The following is a 14,010-nucleotide window of genomic DNA, read 5'->3' as shown; positions in this document are numbered from 1 at the left end:
AAAGTTTAACGGCTAGAATTATCAGTTATGGAAAATGCAGATGGAGGATTACCTGTATCAAAAGGATTTGTGGCAGCCATTGGAAGGAAAGGCAAAGAAACCGACCACAATATCAGATGAAGAGTGGGACATTTTAGATAGAAAGGCACTGGGATCCATTCGATTGTGCCTTGCGTCATCTATAGCATTCAATATAATAAAAGCAAAAATGATTGTAGATTTGATGGCAACATTGGCTAAGTTGTATGAGAAACCCTCGGCTTCGAATAAGGTATTTCTTATGAAGCGTTTGTTTAATTTGAAAATGAGTGAGGGAGGATCTGTAGCGGAGCACTTAAATGAATTTAATACAATTACCAGTCAATTGTCTTCAGTAAAAATTACCTTTGCAGAAGAGGTTAGGGCTCTCTTGATTTTATGTTCTTTGCCAGAAAGCTGGAATAGCTTGGTTATGGCTATAAGTAACTCTGTCTCTGGTAAAAATACTTTGGTATTTGATGATATTGTTGATGTTATCCTAAGCAAGGAAATGTGAAGGAAAAGCACAGGTGAGACTTCAACATCATCGGGTAGTGTTTTGAATGTGTAGAACAGAGGAAGATCAAAGGAAAGAGGAAAAGGCCCTGGGAATGAGAAGTCACGAGGGAAGTCAAAGAAAGGACGCTCTCAATCTAGAGGAAAGAAACATTGCTGGTACTGTGGAAAGCCTGGTCATCTAAAGAAAGATTGTTGGTCTTGGAAAAACAAAGAAGGAGACAAAAATGAAAATGACAGTAAGGAAGCTAATATTGCTAGTAATACTTTACAAGATGCTTTAATCTTATGTTTGGATAATGTTAATGATTCCTGGGTAATAGATTCTGGGCTTCATTTCATGCCACACCCCATAGAAAATATTTTTTAGATTATGTTCAAGGTGATTTTGGACAGGTATATTTGGGTGATGATGAGCTCTATCAAATTGTTGGGAAAGGAAAGATAAAGATCAAGTTGCAGAATGGTAATGACTGGTTTCTGCAAGAGGTAAGACATGTTCCTAATTTAAGAAGAAATTTAATTTCTGCAGGGCAACTAGGTAGTGAAGGTTGCATAGTTACCTTCTCAGATAGTATGTGGAAGGTCACTAAAGGATCATTAGTAGTAGCTAAAGGTGCAAAGGTAGGCACATTATATCTGTATACTGGTAACACTTACTCTACCTTAGCTGCTACAGATAAAGTTACTGTAGCGACAACAACAATAAATGTTGCAAGAATAGATTCGATAATGTGGCACCATAGGCTTGGGCACATGAGTGAGAAAGGGATGAAAATCCTTCACTCCAAAAATCTATTGCTAGGACTAAAGAAGATTGATTTAGAGTTCTATGAAAACTGTGTTTGTGGTAAACAGAAAAGAGTCAGATTTCTCAAGGTTGGGAAAGAGAAGAAGAGTGAGAAGTTAGAGCTTGTACATTCAGATGTATGGGGACCGGCTCAGGTATCATCTCTTGGTGGCTCTTGTTATTATGTTATTTTTATTGATGACTCAACCAGAAAAACATGGGTATATTTCCTAAAACAAAAATCAAATGTTTTTGAAACTTTTAAGAAATGGAAAGCTTTGGTTGAGAATGAGATAGGAAAAAAGTTGAAGTGTCTCAGATCGAATAATGGAGGTGAGTATTGCAGCAAAGCATTTGAAGATTACTGTTCCTTAAATTGGATTCGAAAGCAAAAGACAGTTCCAGGAACTCCACAGGAAAATGGTGTGTCAGAGACAATGAATAGGACCATCATGGAATGTGCGAGGAGCATGAGATTGCATGTTGGATTTCCCTTACATTTTTGGGCAGATGCTGTACATACTGCTGTCTATTTGATAAATAGAGGACCTTCAACCCCTTTGGATGGTGGTATTCCAAAGGAGGCATGGACTGGTAAAAAGGTAAATTATTCTTTTCTAAAAACTTTTGGTTGCGAAGCTTTTGTCCATGTTGATAAAGAAAATAGAACCAAGCTTGATGCTAAATCTCAGAAATGTACCTTCATTGGATATGGGATAGATGAATATGGCTATTGGTTATGGGATTTTGAAAATAAGAAAATAATTAGAAGTAGAGATGTTATATTCAATGAGAAGGTTATGTAAAAAGAACACATGCAGGAAAAGAAGCATGAACAGGACAAACAAGAATATGTGGTGTTGGATGAGATTCCTGAAAATGAAATGCCACAGATACCTAATGCTCAGCAACAACAGATTGTCCCACAAACTCCTACAAGTGTTAGACATTCTACGAGGACAAGTAGACCCCTTGAAAGATTTTCTCCTTCTTTGTATTCTATTTTATTAACGGATTCTGGTGAACCAGAAGAATATGAAGAAGCAATGCAGGTAGATGCCAAACAACAGTGGGAGCTAGGCATGAAAGAGGAGATGGACTCCTTGATGAAAAATAAGACTTGGGACTTATTCCCTGTACCTGCAGAAAAAAGAGCCTTGCCTAACAAATGGGTTTATCGGCTGAAGGAGGAGGAAGGAGGTCAGAAAAGATATAAGGCCGGACTTGTGGTAAAAGGTTTTGCACAGAAAAAGGGTATAGATTATGATGAAATATTTTCTCCAGTTGTAAAAATGACTTCAATTAGAACTGTACTTAGTCTTGTGGCTACAGATGATTTACATCTTGAACAATTAGATGTCAAAACAGCTTTCCTCCATGGAGATTTGGAGGAGGAAATTTACATGTTGCAACCACAGGGATATGAGGTCAAAGGTAAGGAGAACTTGGTGTGCAGGTTGAAGAAAAGTCTGTATGGCCTAAAGCAAGCACCCTGACAATGGTATTTAAAATTTGATAGTTTCATGGCTGAACACGGTTATCATAGATGTCATTCTAATCATTGTGTATATTTTAAGAGATTTGATAATGGCAGTTATATTATCATGTTGCTTTATGTTGATGGCATGCTTGTTGCTGGGTCTAACATGTAACACATAAATGATCTTAAACAGAAATTAGCCAGGTCATTTGCTATGAAGGATTTGGGTGCAGCTAAGCAAATTCTCGGTATGAGGATTACATGGGATAGGAAAAATAGAACCTTGAATTTGTCCCAAAGTGAGTATATAAAGAAGGTGTTGAAAAGATTTAACATGCAGGATGCAAAATCAGTTAGTACACCTTTGGCTAGTCATTTCAAATTGACTAAGGAGATGTGCCCAAAGGCACAGGAAGAGGTTAATAAAATGTCAAACATCCTGTATTCATCAGCTGTTGGCAGTCTGATGTATGCAATGGTATGTACAAGGCCAGATATTGCACATGCAATGGGAGTTGTGAGCAGGTTTATGAGTAATCCGGGTATGGAACATTGGAATGCTATGAAATGGATTCTTCGGTATTTGAAAGGAACTACTATGAAGGCATTATGTTTCAAAGGATCTAATGCTGCTCTAAGTGGATTTGTTGACTCTGATCTGGCGGGTGATATTGATTCATGGAGGAGTACTACAGGGTATGTTTTTACTATAGGGGGAACTGCAGTCAGTTGGGTTTCTAGGCTGCAAAAGGTTGTTGCACTTTCAACTACTGAAGCTAAGTATGTTGCTGCTACAGAAGCCAGCAAGGAGATGATTTGGTTACAATGTTTTCTAGAGGAATTAGGTCAGACACAGGAGGATCGCCCATTGTATACTGATAGCCAGAGTGCCATTCATCTTGCGAAGAACTCTGCTTTTCATTCAAGGACAAAGCACATTCAGCTCAGGTACCACTTCATCCGAACTGTTTTGGAGGAGGGTCAGTTATGGCTTGAGAAGATTCACACAAGTGAGAATCCTGTCGATATGTTCACGAAGGCAGTTCCATAGGAGAAGCTGATTTCTTCATCAGTTTCTGTTGGTCTTCTTGATTGATAATTGTGGAATTTATACCAATCAAGTCCTAGTGTTTTATCCAGCGAATGTTGCATGTACAGTGGTGTCATGTAGTATCAGTCTCCAAGTGGGAGATTGTTCGGTGTGGAGCCTGATCAGTCTCGAAGTGGGAGATTGTTGAAATGTGGTGACTAATCAGCAAAGTACTCTACACTCAGCACGTGCCCCCGAGAAAAAAAAATTTTACCATTTTTTCATTGATGAAAACCGACATTGTTATAAAACCCTAAAAAAGCCGACTTTGTTTGTTGCCCTAAAAACACATGTTATAAGCGGCTGGGATGCTTAAGGCATTGTAAGGTTGATGTACTGTTTTTGCTGGATAATAAGAAAGATTGGATGGCTGTGTATGGTGGACGTAACCCATTCTGGGTGAACCACGTTAAATCTTTGTGTTATCTATGTCCTGTTTTATTTCTTTATCTTTTATATTTAAATCTGCATATAATTGTTAGTTCATATTTGCTTCAGATCTGCTTGAAACCCTAACACGGATCATCCTCAACTGACTCCAAAGGATGTTTCTTGAAAATAGGTTTATCCCTATCCTTAATCACGACCACCAAAGGGGTAGAAACACTAGAAGCTGGAGCCATTTTGAATTTATTGCAAGTAAATCATCTACCATTGACTTTATGAGCATTAGGCCCTATATTACTGAAGGATTCTTTCTCTTCTTCTGATTAGGTTTTCCTTTGCCTTGTCCATATCCAGAGGATTCTTTTTTCTGAAATCCATGTCCTTGCATATCATTTCCATGTCTCTGACTTTCTAGCATCTCATCAAGCCTTGCTGAACTAGCTTTGAATTTGTCTTTGTAGTCATTAGCAGTAGAAAGTTCATCTCTCAAGGTAGCAATCTGTCTTTAAAGTTCTTGACCATTGTTTCTTGACTATGTCAACTCACAATTCAACTGATCATTCTCATAGGTAAGCCTAAAGCATTCATCAACTCTTTCATTCAATGATTGTGCTAGATTCTCTTCATTCTTCTTTTCGTCCTCAATATCCTTAGTCAGCCTCATCGCAATGGGTTGCATCTCATTCTTGAAGGCAATATTTTCTCTTTCAAGCTTGTCACATTCATCAGCTTTACCCTGATATTCCCTGATCTCCATCACCATTATTTCTATTCCTAAGGTAAAACCACTTTAATTCAACATTTTTATTATGATTTAGCCTTTTTCATACTAAGGATAAGCTCTCTTAATATCAATCATATTTGTTTCGGTGATGGAAACATCTACATGGGGATTGACTTAAAGGAAAGCCCTTATATGAAATAGCACTTTTCCCCTATTTTATGTGTGTAGGTTTGGATCTAACCATAGAGAGTTTCATAGTTGTGCACAGCAGATAGTAGAAGATGATCCCAAATTTTGGATAGATGAAAACACCTAAACTAGGGAACCCTCCAACCTTGTTTAACACTTTCCAGCTAATGTTTAAAGAGAGTTACTTACAAATCTCCTGATTGTGAAATTGATTCATTTTGCTAGTTTGAACACTCCTAGGATTAGAGTACACTCCAATTGTGTCCAACACTTATGGCTCTAGATTTTAACTATAGGTTCATCTTTATATCTTATTTCTATATGTGAGCTACTATGTTTGTTTCCTATTCTCTATTTCATTGTTATTATTGAAAGTTGTCATTTTTCTATCATTTAACATAGTTCATGCACACACTTCACAATCTCAAATTCATTGCAACAAAAGAATCATAAACCACCAATGTTCAATTTTGTTATTAGGACTATGGATGAACCTAATTACGATTCCAAAGATATGCCACAAAGATTTGAGATCCCATTTTACATCCCTAGGTTGAAGATCTTATTTCCATATGTATCAATGGTTTCATTAATTTTAGGGTTATTAAGGTAGGATAGTTTGCCAAGTTAAATAGTAAAAACACAAAAGAAATTAAACATGGGGTCTAGACATAGGATAAAGATAAAAATAAAAACAAATAATCTAAATAAGACCATAAAAATAACATGGTAAAGGGAACATGTATGACTAGGGGTAACTTAAACTAGGAAAAAGTGGTCAAAACGACACAATATGGATAAAAATAGGCTAGGGGTAAAATGAATACTAAATATAGGGTGTAAAAATTTCATTAATATATATTAATACATGGGAATATTTAGAAGATGGGAACCATGGACTGAGTCAATATTGTGCTATATAGCATGCTATGTGTGAGAATATATTTGTGCTCATCACTAATATTCTTATAATACTATAGTACATTATTGTGGCATTTATGTGTAGACATTTTGGTTAATTTGGTCTTGTGGCATTTATGTGTAGACATTTTGGTTAATTTGGTCTTTGATATTAATTTTTTTTAAGTTGGACATTGGGATTATTGATGTGGCCTATCCACCACTATGACTTTGATTGGTAAGTACCATACCTTTTATATTTATATAGCCACCTAAGTTGTATACTATAGAACTTTAGTGGGGTAATATTTAAAGTGACTATATATTGGATTAATTTGAACATGTTCCTATAAGTAAATTATTTGAGTAAAACAAGTAAAAAGATTGAGTGTTGTCCCCCAAAAGAATAAGTTCCATAGAATAATTTTTCCTCTTTTTTTGAAAGTGGGATACCAAATAATAAAAATTCAATTTTTAAATTCACTAGATCAATAAAATCCTAAAATTCCCCAAAATAAAATCATTTAAATCACTATTAATCAAATACAAATAAAACATCGTGCCCATTAAACTATTTCATTATCACACTAAAGATCAAATATCAATAATATTTGTATTATAATAACAATAATGGATGAATAACTAACTATGCACCAACACTCTTCATTGGTTGTTCATAATATGGATAAGGGTAACCAATCATCACCTCAATGGTGAACCAGAGGTATGATCATGTGAATTAGGGATGAATCATCCCAAATAAGAATGATGTCTTAGGCCAGGAAACATGTTTCACCATTGTGCTATCTCCTATCAACACCATTGGGGAATATTGACATTACTTAGACCTATCAAGCTAGGTGGAGTCAATGTCATGTATCTACATCAATCAAAACATACTAACACCTATGCATACATATCCATATAGTGAAATATACTAAAAAAATCATTAATCATTCCCCGATCGAGGTCACATAGTAAATATCGTTAGTAACATCGTGTGTCATCAATTAATCACATATCGTCAATATAATCAAAACATTCCCATATTATAACCTAGACATCATCACATACAGACAGTTTTTTTTAAATCATTGGAAGGGAATTTTAATATCACATGCATTCTCATATATTTGAATGTTGTTATATCACCCCTTTCCATTTAAATATCCATTGAAATATAACCATGTTACTTTCAAATAATTAACTACATTGATAACAAGGTAATTTCCCTTTTGTCAATTCCATGAAAAATTAACGTAATTTTTATCGGATTCCCATTTGTTAAAATGTAATGGTTTGTTATTTCCGATTACTTGCCTAGCATATTTGACTGTAAACTAAACTAGAAAGAGGTCTTATTGATTTGGGTCTTCATAATAATATGATAGTGAATATTGTTAGACGCGTTATTTTATTGTATTTATGTCAATCAAAGTGTATATAATTTTTTTCTAATCACAAGTTCTATCATTGAGAACTGATACTTTTAAGAATTTATTTTAATGTTATTTTTTAGATTGCCTTTTATTTTTATAGTTTTGAAATGAGTTAAAGAAAAACTTGAAGATTGATCACCACATGCAACAACTCAAATAGAAAATGCCAAAACTTATAAGTAGGAATAATCTTTTCCTATTCAATCTAAAAAGGCATTTCTATTAAATAAGATGCATTGGTTTTCCTCTTAAAATATTTACATATCTTATTCCCTTTTCAAATGAGCATATGAATGTAATCAAAATTCAAAATTCTTGTAAAAGACAAAATTTGATGGAAGACAGTTTTCTTATGTAAGAACCTTCTTCAAGTTTTTTTCAAATAGTTATTTGTGTATAGTCAATATTTCACAACAATGCGATTTGCCTCTATACTATTTATCCTTTTCTAATTTTTATATCTTAAATTAGAGGATGGTAGAACATTCAACCTATGTTTCCTGCTGTTTTTTTTTCTTTCCACTTTAGACACCATTGGGATAGAAGTTTTGTACGAGCCAACTCATGATTTGTATGTAGGCGATTTCATCATCTTCAACAGTAATTTATACCTTATCCTTCTCGATGGATTATTAGAAAGGCAAATAAACACTCTATGCTTTATCTTTGACCAATACAAAAAGGTTAATTTGGATGATGTGATTTAATTTCATCATGAAAGAATGATTAGTGAAAGAATCTGAAAGAGAATCCAAGGATGAGGAAGTATGCTTTATTTAAGAAAAATGGGTTCTTTTGTGTATCGTTGTATGTTTCTAATGTTTCCTATGAAACTTGGGACATGTTTGTTATTAGGGGAAAATTGGTTTTGAAGGGCCCCTGAATTTATTTACATCATAGATTCAAAAGATTGTCATTAGAGTCCACCAAAAAAATGAAAGACAACAACCATAGAAAGAACAACTGGCCGAAAACAAAAAGCTAGCAACAGAAAAGACTCAGCACAAAGAAACGAAACACTAGGCAACAGTGAAAGCAGGTAAAAACAACTAGGCCTAGTGAATTTCTTTAGCAATTTGGCAACTTCCAAGTCCAATTGCTCCATTGTCACAATAGTCCCCTTGAGGTCTTCAATGTCCCTACTCTGATTTTTCTTCTTCCTGGTACTTGCTCTTGTTCTTTTTCCGAGACTAGCTTTCTTATCTTCAAGGGTTTCGTCCTTCCCCAGTAGTGTCCTTGGGGGCCTTATCCCCCTGGACCTGTTCGAATTTTCTAATTAGGACATTGATACTATCAGAAGCAGTTTTTAAAATCTTGTAACTTTTCTCTCCAATATTTTTGAGTGTCTTCTCAATATCTTCCATCTTCTTTTCAGTTTCCCCTTCCTTATCTTCAAGGGTTTTAAATCTATTACATTGGGAATTTATAATTTCCTCTGCATTGTTGATAGCTTTAGTCAACTCACTTAAGCAGTCGAGTAGAGAGTTGAATTTGTCAGTGCCAATAGCTTCCCTTTTTCTTCTAGCTTGAGATAATTTGACCCTCCCCACTGTCTGTCTCCATGTCTTCTTCACTCTCCTCTTCTTCCTCATATCAGCTATCAACGTCTTCCCCCTACTTTTTTTGACTAATCAACCCTTTACCATGTTCCTATTGTTTGGTTTTCCTTTTACACTTGCTCGATCGGGGGGTATGGGGGTCCTCCTCAACATCTGCCTCTATGGTGTACCTTTAATAATCTTCATCATCTCAATCACCCAAATCATCATTAGACTCAGATACCTTAGATATAGCCTATTGAATAGTGGTGTTCTTGATATGGTTGTATAGGACCACCATAAGACCCTCATTTAATGCAGGGTTAGTCTTGGGATTAGAGATAGCATCCATAATCCTGACATTTAGGGCACATAACAGGTAGTAGGGGAAGGAAAGTTTCTCCTTTTTCTAGAAATGATTAAGAAGAATAAAATGGTAACTATAAACTCTAGTATATCTACCATCTAAAGTTATGAATTCCATGAAACCAAACAAAATCCATCGTCAGAGCTTCTTGATTACCTTAGGGGAGTAGTAGGTGTGGTTTCCCTTGACCAGTTTCGCTTTCTCTGCCTCATCATTGAGGAATTTATTCACAATTGCTTCTAATAGCTTCTGGTCCTTGTAGAATTTGATTCCATCCATCGGCAGACTAGTCGCCTCTGTGATCATGGTCTCATTAACCTTAACTTTCCTACTACCAATGATCAGGGTGCCCTTTTCCCACCCTTTTTTGAATATCCTAGTGATTTCAAGTCTTCTTTCTTGCATTATTTTCATGTAATCCGATATTTTTGCCACTTGCAGCACAACCCAAACATGGGGACGGTCCCGTCATTTATCTATTTTTGTAGCCTTCATGCACTTACGATATCCACCCATCATCTTATCAGTTTTAACAGAATGTAAATTCCAGCAAATACCGCTCTTCTTTGCAAACTTTCTTTTTTTAAGAAACAAAGAAGAAGCCTCTAGAAGCAAATAGAGATTCCTCAAGCTTTCGCTCCAAATGGAAAGAACCCAAAAAGCATATGAGATTTTATGGCAATTAATATCGTACTTCCTTCTTAGTTGATTACGAAACCGTTTCATGATGCCACGGCCCTCCCTACCACATCAAGAAATAATATCAAATCCTACCTTGTTTTCCATGATATCTCTCATAATTTATAATGACACTTTCCACTTGAGAGAGCTCCCCCTCTCCATACAAAAATATTAACTGCCCACTCTGCATGGCCTCATTGGCAACCCAATCAACACTCTTGTTGGACTCTCTATAAACATAAGAGATGTAATATGGTTGAATCCATTCAAGTAACTCCCTATTTGTATCAATAATATTTTTAATCAACCACGACAGATGTTGATTACCGATGAGGTAGTTGATTATATTATTAGAGTCTCCCTCTAGCCATTTTTTTTTGGCTCCCACTTGATGCGCTAATTTATTGGATTGGACGGTGCCCAAGGCTTCATCTAGGTGATTATTTTGATTCCCCAAGGGGAAAGAAACCACCCCCATACAAAAGCCAGCACTATTCTAGATAACTCCACCACAATCAACTGGTCCTGGGTTCCCTTTAACAACCCCATCAAAGTTAGCCTTAATCTAGTCATTAGGAGTAGAATACCAGCAACACTTGGGACATATTAGACATAAAGACATGACTACATTACACAAAATAGATTACTTAAGAGATTGAATAGTCTTAATAGCTACCATAATACCATTATCTAATGGGGTAACCTAAACTAGGGATTAGGAAAGACTTGAACTTTGTTAGTGTGTTCCTTAAAATGTCTTTTAGCTTCCCAAAAGTGTTCATCAATTAGTGACCAACATAAAAAATACAATTTATAGTAAAACTCAAGGGATCTTGACACATATGATTAGCAAAGTGATAGAAGATAAAGAGATAGAAATTGTTTTAACATGGTTGGGATTATAATTAAACCATGAGGAATCATCCTAATGTATTTCAACTCTTAAGTTGCAAGATAAATTTCAAAACAAACAACAAACGGTTATTCCAAATTCACTAAAAAATATGAGACAAAAATAAACTAAATGAAGTATTTCACCTAATAAAAACCCACTTCTTTAGTATGAATTTGTCTCAAGAGCTAATATAGACATAGAAAAATTATCTTCAAAATCATAAATTTAATTTGCAAAATAAGTGATAGCCTACTAATGGCACTCGACGTGTTTTATATATAACGGGGTGACCTTGATCCTATCAACGATCTTCCCAAAATTTTATGAGGGGTTTTTCAATTGATTTTGAATACTATAGTGAATCTAAAACTCTTAAAAAAAATGTGAGACTAACTTGCAAGTGAAATGTTATGAGAGCCAATTATACATAAATAAAATGTTAAATAAGAACCTAGCTCTTAGCTTACAAATACGATTATGTATCAAAATATTTATAAGTAATATAATTTTTAATTTATATATTTTAATTAGTTCAAATATAAGAGTAACCATGAAAAACATAGTAATGATGGTAAACGGTGCACTGAAACTCAATAAAGAAACTAAGCTAGGGGAATAGTATTGGGAACAAGGTGCTAGATTAACCAAAATAGGTTTTGGGATTTTAAAGTGAACTAAATTAGAAACTATAAATCTAAAGCACTCAAGTGATAGTTTGACATAAAAATGACTCACAATTCCTAATCTATCAAGAAAAAGAAAATATAGGATTAATGGTAATGAAATTGGTTATATATTATTAGTAAATTTCAAGTATGAAGGTGAATTGAAGATGAATTTAATAAAACAAGAGAGAGGGGTGTGGGTGGAAACACACTAAGGAAAAGGCCTCACTAATAGAAATGGGAATATTAAGAGCTAGAAAAATGATTAAAAAGGTGATTCAAGTATATGGTGATGTCTTTGATGTCTAGAAGGAGACTTATGAAGAGAAGAGTACAATTATTTGAAATAAAAAATATTTAAGAAAAATAATTCAACTTGTTAAAACCATTGAAGATGAACCACCTATTCTCATAGATTATATTGAAACATTGTCTAATAAAAAATTAAAATATCTAATGCATTCAATATGAAGCTAAATAACTCTTAGAATTTTTGAAGCAATTTTATGGAGTCTTCTAAAATAATAAATATGAAAAATTATGCAAGAAAAGATAATGCTCTAACAATTAGTTGAATCTCACATTTTTGTAGTATGTTAGTGCACCATGTAGACATCCATGTGTAGTTCTTACATATAAGAAAATAAGATTCAGAAATTAAGGAGTACTCCAATTTCACTAGAAAGAGGGGTTTCTAACAAAATATATTTAAAAAATATCATTGTCTTTGTCTAAATGCAAGTTTTATGTAGTGTGATATTGCAAGGGTATACAATATACAACATGATATTTTTCCCCCACTTAGTCAACATATATTTTTTCACTGAATATATGAGCTAAATTAGAGTTATAAGAATTTTACCCAAGATTCATAGTGTATGCAGATTCTTCAATCTATGTGGCCTTTCCCCCTATCAAGATACATATAGAAGTGCTAAGATGCCTTCCATAAAACTAAAATTTACACCACTATACAATTTAAAATTTACACCACTTTTTGTGCCCCTACCTTAGTGTGACCAATTTTTAGCTCTTGTCCAACCAATATCTCTACCCTTTCACCTCGAAATTGATGTCATTTATTCACATGGTGGTCTGAAATTCTAGTTTGGTCTAGTTCCACCCTATCTCTATCTTGCGCACTATTTTTTGGGTGGACAATGGTGTCTAGGGCGCTATTGTCCAAGGAAAGTGGCACGTGAGGTGTCGTTATCTAAGGAAAGTGGCATGTCAGACACCCTTGTCCTCCTAAGCTAGACCCAATTTTGAAAAAATATCAATGCACATTTCTCGCTTCTTGGTTTCAGATTACGATGTCTTAAATTTGAGTTTTGGAGGTCGACCTAATCAATGAAATACCTTAATAACCATATATAAGAGCATTTCTCTAATTCATTTTCACATCCATTGTCATCCACTCATATCATAAGCATCTATTATCATCAAGTTTTTAGAATCAAGAAACATTTCGTCCCACCATATCCTTCAAGAATTCTTCAAGATATACACATCATGGAGTAGAAAATTACATCAATATTCATACAAGCATGTCTGTTTTATTAGGTCATTCAGATGATGTCATGTTATTGAATCAACACTTGTGATCACATTCAAAGAGTATTGCATCATCAACCTAACATCATCTATTGTGGATATAAGGTATATTATTCATCATTTACTTTATAATTTCAACTCATTTCAAGGTTTATTTGAAAAATAGGTTTTTGACTTAGGAAAATCCTTATTCCCAATATCTTTCTCTATTTTTCCAGGCATAGTTTATAGGTTCAAGAGTTGTAAATCTAGAAATACGCAAAGTAGATAGAGACAATCAAATCCAAATGTTGTAGCCACTAAAAGAATAGGACATGGTCACTCCACACTCCATTGTTTGATGAATTTCCCACAAATATTTTGGGGTAGATTTTGAGAACATTTTAATTCAGAAAAAATAAATTTCATCCACATCAAACATTCTAGGGATAGAGTCACTCGAAGATTCATTGACCTATTTTTTAAGTCCAAATTATTGTTATAGGTTCATCTCATCTTCCTTATCTCATATCAATACTTACAACTTCATATCAAATCTATAAATATCCATTCATGGTCATTTATGTCACTTTTTCATCTTTATCCCTAGATCTAGCTTTCAACTTTAATATTTTCAATATCCAAATTGATCTCCACAAAGAGTGCCATCTGAAATCAATCGTCATCCATCCCTTAGATGTGACACTATTTATTTAACCTCTCTTTAATGTAAGGATCGCATGAAAAAGGTTTATTGCGTATTTACATAGCTAAACTGGTGAATCCCTATTTCACCAC

Source organism: Cryptomeria japonica, chromosome 2 (genome assembly GCF_030272615.1).
Source record: "Cryptomeria japonica chromosome 2, Sugi_1.0, whole genome shotgun sequence".
Taxonomy (NCBI): Eukaryota; Viridiplantae; Streptophyta; class Pinopsida; order Cupressales; family Cupressaceae; genus Cryptomeria; species Cryptomeria japonica.
This window is presented reverse-complemented; position numbering follows the sequence as displayed.